General features: G+C 35.9%; 1 long non-coding RNA gene across 4 annotated transcripts in view; it reads right to left on the bottom strand.

Annotated features, from left to right (window-relative positions):
* Nucleotides 1-18,736, bottom strand: part of LOC141481335 (uncharacterized) — a 64,937-nt gene extending 46,201 nt beyond the window's left edge. The window contains exons 1-3 of one of the 4 annotated variants that reach the window (XR_012464901.1): nt 18,624-18,736; nt 13,342-13,523; nt 3,810-4,173 (exon numbers count right to left, since the gene is read on the bottom strand). This is a non-coding gene — a long non-coding RNA (uncharacterized lncRNA). Of the gene's footprint in view, nt 1-3,809; nt 4,174-5,837; nt 7,269-13,341; nt 13,524-18,588 lie in introns of those variants that run through there. The other 3 variants (XR_012464904.1, XR_012464902.1, XR_012464903.1) reach the window with 3 other exon arrangements.
* Between the last annotated feature and the right edge of the window lie 3,068 nt (nt 18,737-21,804).

The following is a 21,804-nucleotide window of genomic DNA, read 5'->3' as shown; positions in this document are numbered from 1 at the left end:
TTATGAAACGTTCAATTACAAATGCGATGTCACCCGGCACATGTATCATCATACAGATACCAAACCGCACTAATGCCCCATTTGCGGTAAAGGTTACAGTAGATGGGACCATGTGAGAAGACATACTTTGACGCATGGAAAATGATTTCCACCCTAAGAATGAAAGTGATTGATTTAATAAAATACAGTTTGTGGTAAATGAGCAAGAAAGTCTTCAAAAAATTATAGTATTGAATACATCTCAATATAACTCTTCTGTGTTCCGACGCATTATATCGATTCTTAGTAAATTTATAGGTTATCCTTTCGAGTACACCGTGACCAAGTAACAGCTGAATTGAATAAGGTTTGCAGCTCACGGTCAGCGCCGACAAAGTTAGTGCCGTTGTCAGAAAATAATTCAAGAGACTTTCCTCTCCTAGCAAAAAAGCGCTCAATACTAGTTTCATATTAGGTCACTATTGCAAAATTATATTATAAATCTGTTTATGACGCATATTGGAGAGCATTCTGTTGACATAATAAGTCATTTTTGTACTGGAAGTTCTGTGAGTGCGAGGTAGTAAATTAAAATGCAAAGTTTTAGAAATGTATCTATTTATTTTGAGTCTGTGCAACAGTCTCAATAACGTTTCATTTGAGTGTTATCATTAATGAGGTTGTAGTAACTAATTGCCACTTTTGACTAGCAAATAATAAATTATTTCAGAAGCGTATTCTTAGGTTACCCGTAATTCACATTACGCTTACAAACTGAAAAGTCTGATGTTTATTCAATTCAGCAAACAATCTTTGGATATCTGAGTAAAAAAATCAATATATTATAGAAGTAACTAATTCCTCGGCCTCGACCATTTTACGAAATTCTCAACATTACGCAATTTTTTCGACTTTGAAAAGTTGGGAAATTTCGGGTCGTGAAGATAAAAAAAATAATAGTAGAAAACAATAAACATAATATAATTTGGGTGTTGTTTCCTGTCATTTGTATTGAATATTCCTATACATGGTGGATATGGTGGAATACCAACGACCTTGGTCCAAAATAGAATAATTCCCATTATTATTTTCATATTTACCAAAATTTATTTTTGTTTGTGCATAAGCATTCAGCCAATCTTTGGATAGCTGAGTGAGAAAATTATTATATTATAGTAGTAACTCAACCCTTGGCATTCATTTTTTCGAAAGTTGGGAAATTTTGCTGATGAGGTTGGGAAAATGTGGATTCCCTCCCCCCCTGGTATTTCTTTTCGCTACGGCCCTGGTGACATGTTATTTTTAACAGAAATAATGATGGCTTTCTGTGAAATTTTAAACCGAAGTGTTGGATGTAGTAATGAGCATTCATTATAATATATAGCATCAGAATTAGATTGGTTTTCTTTATCGCAACTCTAGTCATTTGGAATAGGTGGATTGGTGATTGTCACACGATACTGATTTTCTACCCATTGAGTAACATCGCTATTGAGATATTCAACCAAAGGCTCCCTGTCTTGTTTTTTTTTTGTCAGTCTGCAATTTTGGAAGTGTTATTTCCATCAAACTAAACATCTCTTGAACTAGGAGTAGATGAACAAGGCGGGAACGAGCGCAAAATCCCGTGTATTTTTTTAAGGAGCTGAACTTTTTGCAATTTTTGGTTCGAACAGGAGTGGGGGAAACGTGTGACGTCATCGACGCAGGATGGAACGAGCGATTCAAGCGTGGAACTCTGCCCCTCGGCCCCCTTGGTACTCCACCTAAAACCTATCAGCTCCCTTAGTACTCGGCCCCCTTGGGATTCCGCATCAGCGCTCAGGCCCCCTTGTCACGTGATTTTAATTAAAAAAAATTTATAGTTATGAGATTCGCACCTGGATCCTCCGTGCCGTGAACATTGTCCTTAGTCTCTACACCAACGTAAGATATTGAAGTTAACTGCGAATGTTGGGTATTTATAGCGTTAGTTTCGTCGGGACCGAAATTAACTCATTCATTATACTTGACAGCATTTTCTTTTTATTTCCATTGAATGTAATCGTCATTATCATATTGAAGATAGGAAAATATACTTAGATTTGGAAAATAATTAAAATTTCATATAAAGATCTGTATGTGTGTGTAAGAGAGAGACGCGTGTGACGTAATCGATTCAAATATTTACGTGGCTTTGCGTATAGGATATTGAGAGATTCATTTGAATAATTTATCGTACAGAATTGTTTCATGTCCTGTTATCAGTAACCACACAAAGATAAGCGCTCGATTCATCGATACAAAAGTATATGAATACAACAAAAGTTATAGAACACACAGAGTCCTCTATGAGTCACTAGCTGAACTATCTATTGGTTGAAGAAGGACACTGTAAACACTAGACTTATAAGACTGCTTCTGTCAAATGTCAATACATGTCAGCATGGCAGGTTCGACGTCGCCGGTTGTACAATAAATCGTTGTTTATGGGGCAATGTAGCGTTACCGGTTTTGAAATTATTCGTGAATGACTCGATGAAAATTGGAAGCGTGAAAGTTATATATTAGTAATGATGAATCCGATTTGAGAAAAAACATTACAGATTGATGAGGCTGTATCGTTTCAAAGTGCGATCTCTCAATGTTATAACAAACATGGCGTCGAAGTGTACAGGGTGCGTCAAAATACATCATTTGAGAAAAAACATAACAGTTCCACGAGGCTGTAAGTTTTCAACGTGCGATCCCTCAATGTGTACAAGGTATCTCAAAATACATCATTGAAAAACAAATATGACGTCGAAGTGTACAGGGTGCGTCAAAATATAGGAAAAAAACATGTCGATTTGAAATATGATATTATTGTGTATACAGGGCGTTTTAAAATACATCATTGAAGAAAAAAACATGTCGATTCAACAGAATTCCAGCGTTCCAATATGTCGGAAGTCTCGTATCTTTGTTAACCAAGTTAGCATCATCAGGAGAAGTGCGTTTTTGATCGTTTCCGATCGTTTTTCGTGCGTTTTCGACCGTTTTCCGTACGTTTATTCGTTATCGTTTCATCGTTATTGTCGTAACGGTTTTTTGTGTTTCAATTTGACAGTCATTTATCATTTAACGCGTTCCGCTAACCAAGTTAGCATCATCAGGAAATGACTAAAGTCCATGCTTTGTCATATGAAGATTCATTTCGCGAATTCTCAGACTCTTGAACGGAAACTTGTGAACACTCAACCTAACTTCTGTTAAAGAGTAGTGTCGGCCAGCTAATCACAATGGAGAAATCAAATATCGCTCGATTGATTGTGCTAGATGAAATTGAACTGGAGAATGTGGATCGAATAATAATAATAATAGTGATAAAACATTGAAACCTTGAAAGTGACGTAGTCACCGTGGGAGGTGATGACGTGTGTGATAATTTGTGGAAATTAATGATTAATTACAAGAAATAATAGCACAACGGTCTGAAGGGCTCTAAGTTGTATATTCGCTAATAATGATCGGATCGTCGCGTACAGCACGTCAAATAAAAGGATAAGAAATGCAGAAGTCAACGACGAACAGAGATCGGAAATGACGCAACATGTCATAAGGGTACTAAACCAAATATTTGTTAATGATAGTTGAATCTCAACGTGCAGTACATCAAATGGAAGGGAAACGAATACAGAGTGTACCGACAGAGAAAAAACAAAGATGGTGTAACGAATATAATATCCTACGCCCAATGTGAAATAGTATAGGAAAAATTGCAAATTCAACAAAAATCACTGAAAAAACTTGGAATTGAAAAATGTTGGGTTATGAACAACTATAAGTTCATTCCAATTACAGAAGCTTGATGCAAAACGCAGAATTTATTGACAAAGGAAATGAAAAAACCATTGTATACTGAAACATATGATATATTTGGATTCCTTAGGGTGAGAAGGATTCGAATCCATCAAAAAACGACCACTTTCGGTTTCCACTTCCGGTCGTCCGATTCCGATGATTTTGACAGCATCCAAAATATACTCGGCCCCGATTGAGCCAGACAGACAGCCGGAGCGAGACAGACAGCCAGGCATCCAACCGTGGTGTACCAGTGACGAACAGTGACGTCACCAGCCAGGCTTACAAATTGTCACAGGTTGTCAGGCATCCAATAGAGCGGCGAACCATTTTTACGCGCAGAGCGTGCATTATAGTGGCGGGAGATTTGATCTGTGGAATAATTGAGAATAAGCGGGTAGGTAAAACGTTATAAAAAAAGTTTTGTTGAGGAGTTGAACGCGGGACGTTTGGTATCGTAGCTTTTGAGAATAATCTCATCGTTAGCGAGGTATATTGAAAGTGAATGCGAATAGTTGGTAGATATGGGTTGTGGTTGATAAGCGCGTTCTGATAAGTTGGTAGAGTGTTATAAAAACAATGACATAATTACGAATTGGATTAAAGAAAAAAACATGAGCCGGAAAAAACATGTCATACAGGGTGCAAATCAATGTTTATAGGGTGTAAAATGTCAGAGGGCGACCGTATTTTTCGTGTGTTTTGACCGTTTTTCTGCGTTTTCGTCCGTTTTCAACCGTTTTCGATCGTTTTCCGTACGTTTTTCGTGCGTTTTTTTACTATATCCCCAACATGTGTGTGTGTGTACAGGGTGTTTTATTTAAGGAGCATGGTAGGGGGCTCTATCGTTTCAGCGTATTTCAATGTTTACAGGTTGTAAAATGTCAGGAAGTGTATCGTTTCAGCGAACGATTCCCGTGTGTACAGGGTGTCTCAAATACGTCACAAGGCTGTATCGTTTTTGTGTGCGACCGTTTTTTTCGTGTGTTTTCTACCGTTTTCAACCGTTTTTCGTGCGTTTTCGATCGTTTTCCGTATGTTTTCGATCGTTTTTTCGTTTTTGACCATTTTTCGTGCGACCTTTTCGCGTGCGATTCCCCAACATGTGTGTGTATAGGGTGTTTTATTTAAGAAACATGGCAATGGGGCTCTATCGTTTCAGCCTGTGATTCTTCAATGTGTACAGGGTGTCTCATTATTTAATGAAAAACTCCGTTTCTGACTCATTTATGCTTTGGAGATTCAGACCTCATAGCGGAACCTTGTGGAATACCCCTGACTAGAGGTAGATGTGTGTAAAAGATGTAATATGAGAAGAAGGTGATGACATCAGTGTAGAGTAGAGAGAAAATTAGTGCTTTTTGGGGAAAAAATAACGAAACAGCATTACATATGATTGACCCGCTGGGCACCGAATCAGGTTTTTAGAGTGAAGCATATCCATTCGAACATTTGAGCCACAATAAGTCCTTGCGGGTTGCGAAGGGGACTCACTGTGGACTTGAACTAGTAGAGTGGAAGGGAGGTAACGATTCCATGTGTGTCAGAAGGACACAGAGTTTCGTCAAATGAGGTACCATCAACAGCTTGAATAACTGTAGGTAAAAGTGTATATAGGGTGTCGTTTGAGACAGAATGGTATTTAGCATACCCTTCGTATACGCTGTGTGTGCAGAAATTTAGTGGACGGCATAATGTTTTAAGTCGTTTTGAGCCCAAAAAAAAAAAAGATTTTGAAAAAATAAGACTTCCCCACTTCGTCATAAAAAAAAATATGGAATGTGTTTATGTGTAGAACCTGATATGGAAGCGTATTGTTGACCGTTGAAATGGAAAGTGAGTGACCGCAAAATATTATCGCAAACAACGAACGCTATCAGAATTTATAAATCGACTCGAATTGTTATTGACAGCAAAGAAGAAGAACTATTCAGATAGCATTTGTCTGACATTTGCAAAAACAAAAATTTCGTACTCAAAAATACAAGGTGATATTTTTGCAAAAAAAAAATTGATATAGTTTGGTTTTTTTTTGCAAAATGTTACAAAAAAAATTACTTGTGATAAATATTTATACGAAAGAAATTTTCCATAAAAATTTGTACGTAATTGTTTAAACTTTTGATATATTTGAAATACTTGGATTCATGGATGTGGTAGATACAGTTTTGAGCAAATTTTCCAGCATGTAATCGCTATATTTTAATACACTTATGAGTCATGGGATGTGGTAGATACAATTTCGCATCATTTTTTTTTCAGTTGGGTGTGACACTTGTGGTGTCATTTCACATGATTGTCTATATAGAGGTCACTGACGGCTGTGGAAAGCCGGCCCAAAAACAAGGTTTTCACTAAAAACACAGTCATGAAATGAAACGCGTGAACGAATTTTGATTTATTTCGTTCAGCAGCATAATTTTTGTTGATGTATGACAAATAAACTCGCTTTTATTTTTGATCGTATGATTCAGATGTCTAGGAAGGAATCCCAGCGGAAGTTCCTTTCTGTGATAATAATCGATGAACAGAAATGTGGTTACAGATAATTGTATTATTTGAGTGAACACAAAGGAGTCATATCATTTTGATAAATCGATATCGAACGTATCGGCAACGATTTGTCAAAGAGATTGAAAGAACTCACCGATTTGGTAAAAAACATCATTGAAAACAAACATGACGTCGAAGTGTACAGGGTACGTCAAAATATATCTGAGAAAACATGTCAGTTTAACAGAAGTCCAGCATTCCGCACAGTTGCCGGTTTTATGATACCTGTCAATACGGATCGGTGTTTGTGCAAATGTCAATGAGGGTGTGGAAAAATATTACAGATTAATGAGGTTGAATCGTTTCAAAGTGCTATAGACCACATCGAATTACATAAGATGACATGGGGAATGTCATCAATAGTAATTAGTATTCGTTTCGAGCAGCCATTTCGTACTGCATCAATGCTCTGTCTATTGCACCCAGAGTTTCTTTATAATCTTCACCATCACTATCACACATTACTTCGACTTCACTACCATAACCACTATCGAGAGACATTTTTCAAACTGAATATCCATGTGTATTTGCATGTGTTCTTATACCTTCAGATCACGTGGACGTATTCAGATATTGTGTTTGTTGAATACCATTTCTTCACAAAAGGCCCTCCCAATACAATGTCAGTGTGCTTGTTTTCCATAAGATTCTATACAAAATCAATATTTTCGATCCAACTGTTGTATTTGTTATCCAAACCCAACCATTTAACATACATTCTTTTGCCTTTTTTCCTCAACACTCTCTCCACGAGATATATATCTGGATTTGCAGTTTTTTGCAATTCTTCCCCATAGAAAACACCCTTGATAGGTGCACCCTGCAAATCTTCTAGCATAAAGGTGGCGGGGTTGGTAATGTTGACTTTGATAATTTTGAATAATTCCGTAGTCCAATTGGGTGTGTAATTTCAACTGCAATAATAAACAAGGTTTGTATGTGAACGTACCAAAGGGTGTGAAATACATTACAAAATGTGTGAAGCCTAATAATTTCGGTAATGGATGCAATAGAACACAATGGAAATTGATGAGTTCAACATTTGTCAATGACAACCAGTTGGCAGTTTTTGTAAGCAAAGTGCCAAAGAATACTCCATTCAAATATAAACTGAGGCTGACATTCCAAGATCTTCGTGAAGTTGATACGAAAACGGTGGAATTTGCTTCAGAGCATACAACGTTAAAGAAGTCGCAAATGGAATTTGAGCTTTATGGAATTTTCATTATAGTGTGTACGATATTAGCATGTATTTTGATAAGAGTTGTACAAGAAATAATCATGGAATTTAATAAGAAATGGTCGATTTTGTTCAAATAAAAAACATTTGAATATTCACGTTTTCATTTTATTCCAAGTCGATGAAAATATATTAAACAGTTTCGCATATTCTCATTGTTAGCACGTATTATTGATAAAGTAGGAAATGTGATAAGCTACTTGACACCGTCGACACCAAGCACCAAAAATATGTTTGCCATCGAGATATACAGGGTGTCTCATCATTTAAAACATCACTTCACAATGTGTACAGGGTGTCTCAAAATTCATCAATAAAGAAAAACAAATATTGTTATCAATTAAGTTGCAGCTAAGTGCTTCATGTTTTTTCTGTAACCCCATGCTGGCGTCATTACCATCTCACCCACACATACTCACAACTACCATACATAAAAGTGAAAAAATGACTTTGGAATTCAGTATTGTTTCAAAATGTTGTGGTGGCCACTTATATTTTTTCCGTACCTCACTACTTGTGAAAATGTAACGAATAAAGAAGAAATGTTGCAGTATCTATTTCGATATGGTTACATCGAAAACAATAATTCTCTCACAGATTTTGAATCGACTATGATTAGTTTTCAAGAGAAATATAATCTTCCCATAGATGGTACATTGAATTCAGATACTCTGAGTTTGCTTCAAAGACCGAGATGTGTAATTGCTGAAAACGCTTTCACGATTCAAGGTAAATGGAACAAAACATATATCAAATGGTCTTTCCCGCAAGCATCTGTCAAAATGAGGCTTGATGCTGAAAAAGCCTTCAGTTTATGGGAGAACATTTTTAATTTAAAATTCAAGTATGTTCGTTTGACGAATACCGAAAAACCTGATATAACTATATCAGTGGTGAAAAGAAGGCATTCATTCCGCCGAGACTGCATGGGTATTGGAATGTGTCAATCTGAATTTGATGGTCCCGGGAGAATTTTAGCTCATGCTTACCCACCTTCGAATGATGCATGTTCTGAAATTCATTTAGACAAGGACGAATCGTGGGATCTTGATGGAAACGAAGGTACAAATTTTCTCATGACCCTAACTCACGAAATTGGGCATGTACTTGGATTGAGGCATAGCAGCCAAGAAACTTCCATTATGTATCCTTGGTACCAACAAAAAACAATTCAATTAGGAATAGATGATGAAAATGCCATTGAATCTTTATATGGTCGACGTAATACCACCACAGTAAAAACAACTCAGCGTTCTACTTCAAGAAAAATAAACTCCAACGACAAATAACCCCCAAATTATGAAAAAAACGTCAACGACAAATACTCCCCAAATAACGAAGAAAATATCAACGACAAATACTCTGCAAATAACGAAGAAAACATCCAACACCCTTGAGACTGAAATAAAAAACCTTTGCAATGTGAAAATCCCCGATTTTATGTTTTTGGCAAAAGCTCCAGAATTTCTAAATCACAGACTATATGTAGATTACAACAAATATTTATGGAAGCTGGATTTGAATGAGATGTTGATACCTGCGAAACCAGAGAAAATTGCTGATTATATGAGTGAAAACGTTTCTGTTAACCAAATTTTCCAAAATTCAGCAGGCGACATAATTGCACTCGATAAAAATAAACGTGAATATTATGTGGCACTATTTCCTAGCCTAGAAATCAAAGAAAATCATCCAATTCGAGTTACATCCGATATAAATGTGATATTCCAAACTAATAGTGGAAAAGGTTACATACTGTATGACAATAAATCATACATGGAATTTTTTGAAACGCCTAGTGTAATAACAACCAGAGGATGGATTTCCGATATATTTCCGGGAATTCCAGGAGACATCACAGATGCTTTTCGATACATTACTGGACACATGTACTTTTTTAGAGAGAACACGTATTTTAAATACAACGAGTTCACAAGACGTATTGTTGAAGCAGGAAAATTCAATTGGAATATGTTTGGTGTTCCATGCCCTGCAGAAGGACTTTTACACCAGCTTAAAGAACTCCTGAAGGAAATTACATCTATTTATTATTAATATTTTACTTAATGTAATCAATAGATACTTATGTAACAGCTCGAAGTTTTTTCTATTTTACAACCATTACACCACCGAGCTTTTTATTGTTGTATCTTGGAGGCAGAGAGATTTTGAATGAAGGAAAAAACAAATATATTTTTATATGTTTTATCTATGAAGTATGTGATTGTATTCGTACAAATGAGGATTGTTGCGACAAGGATTGTTGAGCGACAAAAAAAGTAAATATTTTCTCATCTATTACATAAATCATACACTAGTTTTTGTTTATAATAAAATGAATATTCACGTAAAGCATTAGCATACAGACTATCTAAAAATGAGGCCTGACAGAAACCTTCTATAATTTCTTCCAAAGTTAAATTAGTTTTCGGTAGAAACTACATTGACTTTGATAAACGTGGTAATATTACAACTGAAGGACTCGCATTCGAAGGAACTCCAGGGCTATATAATTTGATCTTTCTCGATGAACCTGAAGACTTCAATAAGGAGGATCAAGCCTCTCATAAACGTTTGTTGGAAGTAACACAATCCCACCTGAATGCCAGAGGATTCATGAAGGGAACTCAAAAATGGAAATGGTATAATAAGACCTATGTTTCGAACTCTACAAACGAAAGCCATCGATACTCATCGTTGAATATATAATGACAAGCCCTTCGAGTATGTGTATTGGGATGATCCGAACGAGTTATGCGATAGATTAAAGCTGCTTATAGCTTCGAAAGATGCCGGAAATACGCCACATGACAATGAAATTACAGTTATATCAGATGAACTCAGAGAAGTCGACATTATTCAGTAATAAATCATACATAAATGACATGTATTTCATTTCAAAAATATAATGCGATAAATGATGCAGAATTAACGTGAAAATCGCATAAAAAAAATGTCAAAAATTTGATGCGTTTAAATGTACAGTTTTGTCAAAGCAATCGCAACGAAAAAAACGTATTTTTCAAACCATCATTTCGTGCAAAAACCCATATGATTTGCATTGTAACACGCTATGAAAAATAATGCAGAAACGACGCGAAAATCGTGTCAAAAAATGTCAAAAATTTGATTCGAAAAAAGCATTCATTTTGTCACCTTTATCGTATCGAAAAAATGACAAAAATTCAATGCGTGGAAACAAGCATTTTTTTTAACACTTTGATCACTTTGAAAAACACATATTACTAGAATCATATCGATGTGGGTCACATTTCCATCATGACTATCGACAAGTTCGGGTGTAGCTCCAATAGGAAGCGAAAGCATTCTACAACATCAGTAGTAGATAGTAGTGGAGGTTTGATACATACACCCGAAGGCAACATTGATTTTGATTATTTAAAATTGTGTAATGTGAAGAGACCTATAAATGCATCAGATGTGGTCAACAAAGAGTACATGGATGAAGTTGAGAAAAAAATTGATGTGACTATACGGAATCAAAGTGGTCGATATCGAAAACAAATGGCCCAAGTAAATGAAAATCTGGCAAAAATGCGAGAACAAATCGAACAATATCAACATCAAATAACTCAAGTTAATGATAAAGTAACAAAAATGAGTAATGACATTCAAAAAAACCAGGAGAATGTAAACAAACGATTCGACACTGAATTTCAAACACTCAATACCAATTTTGATCAAATGGTACAAACAAATATGGTACGCATTAACGAGGCGGTGGCGCGTTTCAAAAAATTCAATCAACAATATGTTAGTGATATTGAAAGTATTCGAGCAGATTTGCTGAAGAAAATAACAGAAATCACCGATTCGGTTCATTCGCACAACAAAACTTTGGAAATCAAACAAAACGACATGATGGAGCACTTTCAAGGTGATATTTCCAAACAAATTTCCAAAATGAATTCGGATATAGCGAAAGTACAATCTGATATCAAGGAAATCAACAAAATGTAGTTTTTCGCATCACCATAATAAAATAACAAGTATGATGATCTCATCCATCAGTCTTCATATGGCTTCCAAAGACAAGATTCAACTTGTCCGTGAACTGCAGTTGGCTTCCAAAGACAAGATTCAACTTTGTCCGTGAACTGCATAAACCATTAAGAAAAAAATTTCCTCAACGTCGTACAATTATCAAAGGACTGGATGATCTGTGGCAGATGGACTTGTCTGAGATGGGATCTTACTCTCACCAAAATCGAAATTTCAAATTCATTCTCCCGTTTTCGATTTCAACGGTCGTGTCCAAGCGATAAAACAATCGATTGGACAATTTTTTACAGCATCATTTATTTCCACAAATCCTCACACATTTTCTACCACGCCACCATCTCCCACGCTGACTACGTCACTTTCAAAGTTTTAATGTTTTATCACTATTATTATTATTTTTCGACCCACATTCCCCAGTTCAATATCATCTAACACAATTATTCGACCGATATTTGATTCCTCCATTCTGATTGGTTGACCGACACCACTCTGTAACACAATTTGAGTTTTAATGTTTTATCACTATTATTATTCGACCCACATTCTTCACATCAATTTCATCTAGCACCATCATTCTACTGATATTTGATTTCTCCATTCTGATTGGCTGACGACACCACTCTGTAACACAAGTTAGGCTGATTGTTCCACACGGTTCGGTTCAGGAGTCTGAAAATTCGCAAAACGAACCTTCATACGACAAAGCGTGGAATTTAGTCATTTCCTGATGATACATACTTCGTTAGCGAAACGCGTTAATTGATAAATGACTGTCATATTGAAATAGGAAAAAAAACGACAATAACGACGAAACGATAACGAATGAAGGCACGTAAAACGGTCGAAAACGCATGCAAAACCGTCGCACGCAAAACTGTTGAATACTTCACTTTCCCCAATTTCGAACGTTAACTCCACAATACGACTCAGCATTATTTCTGCCAAATTTCGAGAGAGAGAGAGAGAGAGAGAGAATGGTTATGAGGGGTTCCAAACAACGTATTTCAAATATTGATTAACTCTGTATATATGCGCTTATATTTCGTAGAATTTTCAATACGATTTTCACCACACTATGGCAAAATTTCCATCATGTGTGGGCTATTATTTCTTCAAACTGAAACTCACTTTCCAAATGTAACTGATATATCAATCGCAAACGTGTTATGATTTCGATATATTTTGAAGTTTAATATTGAACGAATAGTCATGGAGAAAAGTATTTGCATTGTATACCGAAAGCTTTGGACACCGAATGAATTCTTCAATACCTGTTGATGATCTTGACCTTCCCTAATATTTATAAACATTCATATTATGCTGAAGTTGTAACTTTGCTCCCGGTCACCGTACTACGACAAAATGCTTGATGTGCATTCATGCAACTGTATTTGAAGATAGTTTTATATTCCTATATATATTATAATCGTATCAATTTTGATGACTATGAACTTGGAATAACGAAAGATGGAATTGTGAATACTGTGTGTCAACTTTCGATGTGACCACGCCCTACTTGATAAATTCGTCCTGAATGTAGTTTTAGTTTCTGAAATTTATAATCGAGATAAAAGACCCAATATTATTCATGAGAATATTTATCGCTTTAAACCAAACACGATAACTCGATTCACCGAGTATTGTAAAGTGGTTTCACAACAAATGAAAACTTTGATATGAAAAAATCGACAAAATAGGTCACACAGAAATAGCAAAATATTTACCTTGAACTTGTCAAAACCTGTAATCCGTGTCGTCATATCCAACTTTTTGATGCGACCACACCTCGTGTAAAATGAATTCGTCGTATTTACTGGAACTTTGACAGAAACCCCCCTCATAATGGACTAAGCCAACGCTCAACTTTCGATGTGGCCACACCCTGCGTAATAAACTCGTCCAGAATCTAAAAACCACAACACAAAATGAATTTCTGAAATTTATAATCAAGTACACATAACATGCATAATATTTTTCCGGAATAAATTCTAAAGGATATTTATAGCTGTAAAACGACAAGTGATAACTCGAACAAAGTTGCCTGTCTACACCCGAGAATTTCGAAATTTAGGTTAAAACACTTTCGAGAAAATAATCACATGACATCTTTAGACCACTCCCACTTTTTATCTTTATAAAAATGACAGCGAGCTAGGGATGAGCTCATTGTGCTCTTACAGTATCTTCTGATAAGATCGCGCTTCGAGTAGAATTTTAAATTTCTCAAAAATTTCCAAAAATGGAGAAATTTTTAATTGTTAAAGATACGGTGAAGAAAATTCGTAAATTCAATTTGGCTGGTAGAACTTTAGAGTTCAAACCCAAACCCGCACCCAAGGGTGTAGATCCTCTTATTTGGACGAAAAATAGCATAAAAGAGATTGTACAAGAAGTAACACAAGATGCAGAAGTTACGGACCAAGTCGGTTTTACATTTTGCTCGAAAGAGTTTAGCCGTGGTGAAGTATGGTTACAATTCAAGCCCGTTTCCGAAGTATCGTATGAGGACATATGGAATATGATATGCTCTGTTTATCAGTCGAACTCGACAGGTTTAGACACTGAGACTTTTTGTCTTGGGGCTACTACTGTGAAAATGCCCAAAGGTCAAGGAAAATATAATACATTTGACGAAGAATGTGCCAAACGCCAGGGAATTATAGTGATTAAAAATAATGACCATCTTTGTCTTGCTAGAGCTTTGGTGGTTGCTAAAGCATATGCAGACAAAGCCACAGATAAGAAAAAAATCCGACAGATCTTGAATGTGCAAACGTGTCTTACCCTAGATTTGTTGGAGAAGAGTGGTGTGGATATACCTGAAGAGGGTGGCGGCATAAAGGAACTCAAAAAATTCCAGGATTATTTGTCAGATTACACAATCACAGTATATGAATATGGAAATAAAGGTCGCACTGTTATTTACGAGGGTGTTGGCGGGACTGAAAAAATCAACCTCTTACATCACAATAACCACTACAATGTAATAGTTTCGCTGACTGCTGCATTCTGTTGTAAGAATTACTGTGAAGCATGCCACGTACCCTTTGATCATAAGGAGAAACACAAGTGTAACCAAACTTGTCCAGCATGTCAGTAAAGCCCACCCTGCCACAACGAAAAGAAAATATTATGTACCGCTTGTAACAGAGGTTTTAGGGGCCAAGAATGTTTTGACAATCATAAAACTGCCAAGATCTGTGGACAGATAAGGTGTTGTGAAAAGTGCCTTAAAACTGTTCTTTAAAACAGACAACATGTTTGTGGGGAAGTTTTTTGTAAACTATGTAAAGAATTCAAAGCTATTCCACACAAATGCTTCATGTCTGTGGATAATGGCAAACCATCAATGTCAAGAGTACTTTTCATATTTTACGACCTGGAAAGTACTCAAGAAGGAATATTATCAGATGGATCTTTACGACGTAAATCCAATCTGTGTGTATATCAACAACACTGTGAACATTGTCTGGGTACAAACATAAAAGTATGCTGTTGTGTTGTCAGAAAACAAGTTTTGAAGATACAACCTGTGGACCGGTTCATGGAGTACGTAATGAATCAACGTGTACAATTCAAACAAATTATTGTTGTTGGGCATGCCTCAGGTCTATATGACAACCAATTCCTTTTGAACTATTTACTGACATCAACAAATCTGAAACCAGAGTTGATAACCCAGGGAACGAAACTGTTGTTGATGTCTGTAGAAAATGTGAAATTTATCGACTCGCTCAATTATTTCCCGATGCCTTTAGCTAAATTACCCAAGGCTTTTGGGCTGGATGGTGTAAAGAAGGGTTACTTCCCGCACCTTTTCAATAAAGCTGAAAACTGGAATTATGTTGGACCACTACCTGCTCTAGGATATTATGACCCAGAATCAATCAAATATACAACCAATCTCGAAGAAGACAAGGACCCTAAAAAACAACTCATTGAATGGCATGAAAAATCATCTGAACAAGGCTATGTATTTGACTTTCAGAAAGAACTGGTGGAATATTGTCAAAGTGATGTGGATATATTGTCTCGAGCATGTCTCAACTTCAGAGAACTGATGATACAAGAAGGCGGCGTGGATCCTTTCACAGAGGCCATTACATTACCAGGTACGTGTAACAAAATATTCAGGAGAAACTTTTTGAAACCCAATACCATAGGTCTCATACCTAAAAATGGATATAGATGGTGTGACAATCAGTCGAAAATAGCCGTCCAATGGCTGCTGTGGGAAGAAAGACAAAGAGGTATTAAGATTCAGCATGCTGGTCGAGGGTCTGAAGCATCCATATTCAATATGAAAGTGGATGGTTTCTGTGAGAAAACAAAACAAATTTTCGAGTTTTATGGTTGTTATTTCCACGGATGTCCTAAATGTATAAAATACAAACGCAATGACCACACTTTCGAAGACCCTACTGTTACTATAGAAATGCGTTTTGAGGCAACCTTGGCGAAAACTGCACGTTTGCGACAACTTGACTATGAAGTCATAGAAAAATGGGAGTGTTCTTTTCGAAAAGAGCTTTTGGAAAATCCAGAATTGTGTATTTTCACCGAAAAACACCCCTTACTCGCTCAATTACCTTTGAATCCCCGTGATGCTTTCTATGGTGGCCCAACTGATGCTACGAAATTGTATTACAAATGTAAAGAAGGTGAAAAAATCAAGTACGTCGATGTGTGCAGCCTATATCCATTCATAAATAAATACGGAAAGTACCCTGTAGGACACCCGGAAGTCTTTGTTGGGAAGAATGTAATACTTTGAATTTAAATGACGTTGCTGGAATTATAAAATGTAAAGTTCTTCCTCCTCAAAACCTATATGACCCCGTATTACCGGTGAAAATGAATGGCAAATTGATGTTTCCCCTTTGTCGATCGTGTTGTGAACATATGGCTGTTGAATGTACTCACATATGTGAAGAAGAACGGGCTCTCTCCGGTACTTGGGTGATAGATGAGGTTTTAAAAGCTTTGGAAAAATAGTACAAACTCATGGAAATCTATGAAATCTGGAAATACAAAGTTGTACAATATGACCCTGCTATCAAGTCAGGCGGTCTATTTTCTGAATATATTTCCAAGTTTTTGAAAATCAAACAACAAGCTTCAGGTTGGCCCTCCGATTGTATATCAGAACAACAAAAAAATAAATATATTCAAGATTACTATGACAAAGAGTGTTACCTTGTGTGCCAAAGAAATTGAATTCAATCCAGGACGTTGACAAATTGGCAAAAGTGTTATAACAAGTTTTTGGGGAAAATTAGGTCAAAGGGAAAACCAACCAAAAACTTCCATAGTTTCTGAAGCTGCTGAACTTTTTGACATGTTATCAAAACCATTCATTGTAGTGAACAGCATTTTTTCAGTGAATGAAAACACTTTAATTGTCAATTGGACTTTCAAAGATGAAGCTTATAAGCCTCTTCCAACTGTTAACGTTGTGCTGGCTGCATATACTACAGCCCAAGCAAGACTAGAATTATATAAATATTTGGAAAAACTAGATATAAGAGTTTTGTATCACGACACAGATTCAGTTATTTATATTTCACGTCCCGGAATGTATGATGTACCTTTAGGTAGTTTTTTAGGTAAAATGACTGATGAATTGTCTGAATATGAAAATGGTAGCTACATAACAAACTTTGTCTCTGGTGGTCCAAAATTATACGCATATCGTGTATATTTCCCAATGCGGAATAAAACATTTGATATAATCAAAGTCAAAGGGATCACCTTGAATTATAACACGTATAAGCAAGCTAATTTTGAAAAACTCAGAGACATGGTTATCAACGAAAACGCTTCCGACGAGTATATAACAACAAAAAATATTTTAAGGAATCCTGATCACTCTGTCATCACAAAAGATGTAACAAAAGTCTTTCGAACCAACTTTACCAAACGAAAACGTGTTGAAAATTTCGATTCTGTACCTTATGGATATAAAAAAATAAAACATTTTAACTGAAATTACCAATATTTGAATGAAAACTCGCCATGTAGCTGAAAACACTTTCTATTATCCATTTAAAGATTGATGTTGGCCAATAAAAACACTATTATGTTTTGTTTTATTCAAATATTATCAATTCTTCATCAAGGTGTACAGTGTTAACAAATACACCCACATATATCCACACCTTTCTTCGTATGACTCAAATATCCACAATATTACCATTTTGAAATCACTCATTCTCAATATGTTGGTGATTTTTTCAATTTTCAGACATGATGGGATTTCCAAAAAAAATTTTTACAAACCTATTTTTGTCACTCTGTATAATTTTTATATTGATGTTATAAATTTCATAGTGGAGTTCAAAAACCTATGTACAAGGTTTGTTGTGTCACTCTGTATAATTTTGTTGGTAATTGTACACTCTAACATTTTTGTGGTTCTTTAAACTGATTTACAAGACTTGTTGGTGTCACTCTGTGTAATTTTGTTGAGGAATTATTGATGTTCATTCTGAATTGTATACCCTAACATTTTATAGTGGTTCTTTAAACTGATTTACAAGACTTGTTGGTGTCATTACAAGACTTGTTGGTGTCACTCTGTATAATTTTGTAGTGAAATTATTGAAAAAAATGTACACCTCGACATTTTCGTTGTGTAATTTTTAAAAACCGATTTGTTGTTGACACTCTGTGTTGAAATTATTGTAACTGGAAATATAAAAAATGTTTTAATTTGTAGTGTGTGATTTTGAATACCTTTACCTTTTATTATTACTATCACCCAAATTCAAATAAACCAATCAAAAAGACTAATTATTATTATCATGAAAACTCCTTTCAGTTGGTTGTTTTTCATAGTTTTTTGTTGTTTTTCAACAACTTTTCAATTATTATCCACTCTTGGAATACAAAAAATGCTACTTATAATTTCAATCAATCAATTTAAATATTTATGTTCAGAATATGCCTATATCTCAATTTATGTCACGAACCTTGGTAATATAATCAAAATAAAACTCTAACTCACTCAAATTATCCTCTGTGTTTTTCACTTCTACCAAATGAATACTTTACTTTACCAAACTCGCGCACAAATGAATTTCATATTATCACACATACACAGCAACAGGAAGTTATACGAGATAACTCGCTACCCGACGGATTTCTTATCAAAAGCCAACACCTAAATAACAATACATGGTCCGGCATCAGGACTTTGTACGAAATCCATTTTCCGGATTCAAATTTCTGCACACACAGCGTATACGAAGGGTATGCTAAATACCATTCTGTCTCAAACGACACCCTATATACACTTTTACCTACAGTTATTCAAGCTGTTGATGGTACCTTATTTGACGAAACTCTGTGTCCTTCTGACACACATGGAATCGTTACCTCCCTTCCACTCTACTAGTTTAAGTCCACAGTGAGTCCCCATCGCAACCCGCAAGGACTTATTTTGACTCAAATGTTCGAATGGATATGTTTAACTCTAAAAACCTGAATCTGTGCCCAGCGGGTCAATCATATGTAATGCTGTTTCGTTATTTTTTCCCCAAAAAGCACTATTTTTTTCTCTACTCTACACTGATGTCATGACCTTCTTCTCATATTACATCTTTTACACACATCTACCTCCAGTCAGGGGTATTCCACAAGGTTCAGCTATGAGGTCTGAAGCTCCAAAGCATAAATGAGTCAGAAACGGAGTTTTTTATTAAATGATGAGACACCCTGTACACATTGAAGAATCACAGGCTAAAACGATAGAGCCCAATTGCCATGTTCCTTAAATAAAACACCCTATACACACACATGTTGGGGTATCGCACGCGAAAAGGTCGCACGAAAAATGGTCATAAACGAAAAAACTATCAAAAACATACGGAAAACGATCGAAAACGCAGGAAAAACGGTTGAAAACGGTAGAAAACACACGAAAAAAACGGCCGCACACAAAAACGATACAGCCTTGTGACGTATTTGAGACACCCTGTACACAAGGGAATCGTTCGCTGAAACGATACACTTCCTGACATTTTACAACCTGTAAACATTGAAATACGCTAAAACGATAGAGCCCCTACCATGCTCCTTAAATAAAACACCCTGTACACACACACACATGTTGAGGATATAGTAAAAAACGCCCGAAAAACGTACGGAAAACGGTAACACGTAAAACGGTCACACGAAAAACGGTTGAAAACGGTCGAAAACGGTCAAAACACACGAAAAAACGATACAGCCTTGTGACGTATTTGAGACACCCTGTACACACGGGAATCGTTCGCTATAACGATACACCCTCTGACATTTTACACCCTATAGACATTGATTTGCACCCTGTATGACATGTTTTTTCCGCCTCATGTTTTTTTCTTTAATCCGATTCGTGATTATGTCATTGTTTTTATAACAGCCAACTTATCAGTACGCGCTTATTAACCACAACCCATATCTACCAATTATTCGCATTCACTTTCAATATACCTCGCTAGCGATGAGATTATACTCAAAAGTTACGATACCAAACGTCCCACGTTCAACTCCTCAACAAAACTTTTTTGTAACGTTTTACCTACCCGCTTGTTCTGAATTATTCCACAGATCAAATCTCCCGCCACTATAATGCACGCTCTGCGCGTGACAACGGTTCGCCGCTCAATTGGATGCCTGACAACCTGTGACAATTCGTAAGCCTGGCTGGTGACGTCACTGTTGGTCACTGGTACACCACGGTTGGATGCCTGGCTGTCTGTCTCGCTCCGGCTGTCTGTCTGGCTCAATCGGGGCCGAGTCTACTATCCAAGGTGCATTTCAATTATTGCATATCATTGCATAATTTTTATTCCGCCGAAGGTAATTATAATTCATTTTAAAAAAAGTTTCCTGAGTTGTAAGCAATCCAATTCACACCTTTTGCCTCGCAAAGATTTTCACTTCTCAATACACATGATAATTAGTTTCTGGTACAGATTGATAAGTTTTTCTTTCCAATAGGACCGATTCACTCGGATTCTACTGGGTCACAACCACTTTTCCAGAACGAGCGACGCCATTTTCTTGAAAACGTTATTCGTGATTTTTTTGATTAACGGACCCTTCGATTAAGGAGGTATGAAAATTCATTTCGATCCTTTCATTTGCATATGAGATTCACCTTTCAGTGATTCGAACTTTTGAATAAATTTTCATTATGGAAATTGTTTTTTCAGGGTTTTAGTATTGGAGACTTTTTAGAATAGTGTTTCTGCAGAAGAGCTTCTACAGAACTTGTTTGGAATCATTAAAGAGGGAAGAACAAGGACTTCTATCTCTGATTGCCTCACGAAATATATTTTCAGTCAATTCACCAAATGATGGAATTTTCATTCATCAAGTTCGATAAATGTGATTATCCATGTCCCCACGATAGTCAAAGTCCATTTTGAAATTAGAAAAGTACGTGCTCCAAGTCTGTCCCGTTTCTGGTCGAAGAAAACTGCAGCTACAGCTCGACGAAAAACTAACAGGCAAATATTATACTTACACTTGACTACTTTTTCCGAAAATAACCACTTTTTGCATTAGAAATACTGTTTTATTAACAGAATATCTGATTTTTTATAGTTTCATTCCATTCCTGTGGCTTAAAGAACTGAATTTGATTAGATTTGGTTTCACAGTCGACCATATCAATGATCATTCATTTTATTGACTGTGTGGCGCTCAACTTAGATATCTATAAAACAAAATATTCAATTGCTGAGATTTGAGAATACAAAAAGGTTTTTTTGAACGAAATCCATAGTGCATACCTACGAAGAGCTGTCGTACGCATTGTCCCTATCTTCCCACTGAATCTATTATAATTTTCGTATTACATGAAAGATAGGGTCACAATATTTGAATCAATCAAAGAATTTTTGTTGACTATCCCAAAATTCAAAAGAATGTTTCGTGTGGAGAATTTGAAGACGATTCGAACGGATTTCATAACAAATTTCGAAATTTTAATTTTTTCTCAAATATACATCATTCAACTATTTCAACAATTATTAGAGAAATATACGAAACTTTTCATCAATATCAATTCTATTCAATAGATATTCTAATCAATTATGTTATTACTTTCTTATATGTCCTTTCGGCAACATTACTTTGCGACAGAATGATGGCTTTAGCAATAGTCAAATTCTGAATGTTTAATTTACTGGCAGTTG

Source organism: Leptinotarsa decemlineata, unplaced genomic scaffold (assembly GCF_025532065.1).
Source record: "Leptinotarsa decemlineata unplaced genomic scaffold, Ldec_3_MD MMD2_tig00000157_RagTag_RagTag, whole genome shotgun sequence".
NCBI lineage: Eukaryota > Metazoa > Arthropoda > Insecta > Coleoptera > Chrysomelidae > Leptinotarsa > Leptinotarsa decemlineata.
The sequence above is the reverse complement of the archived record's forward strand: the minus strand, read 5'-3'. Positions and strand labels throughout refer to the sequence as shown.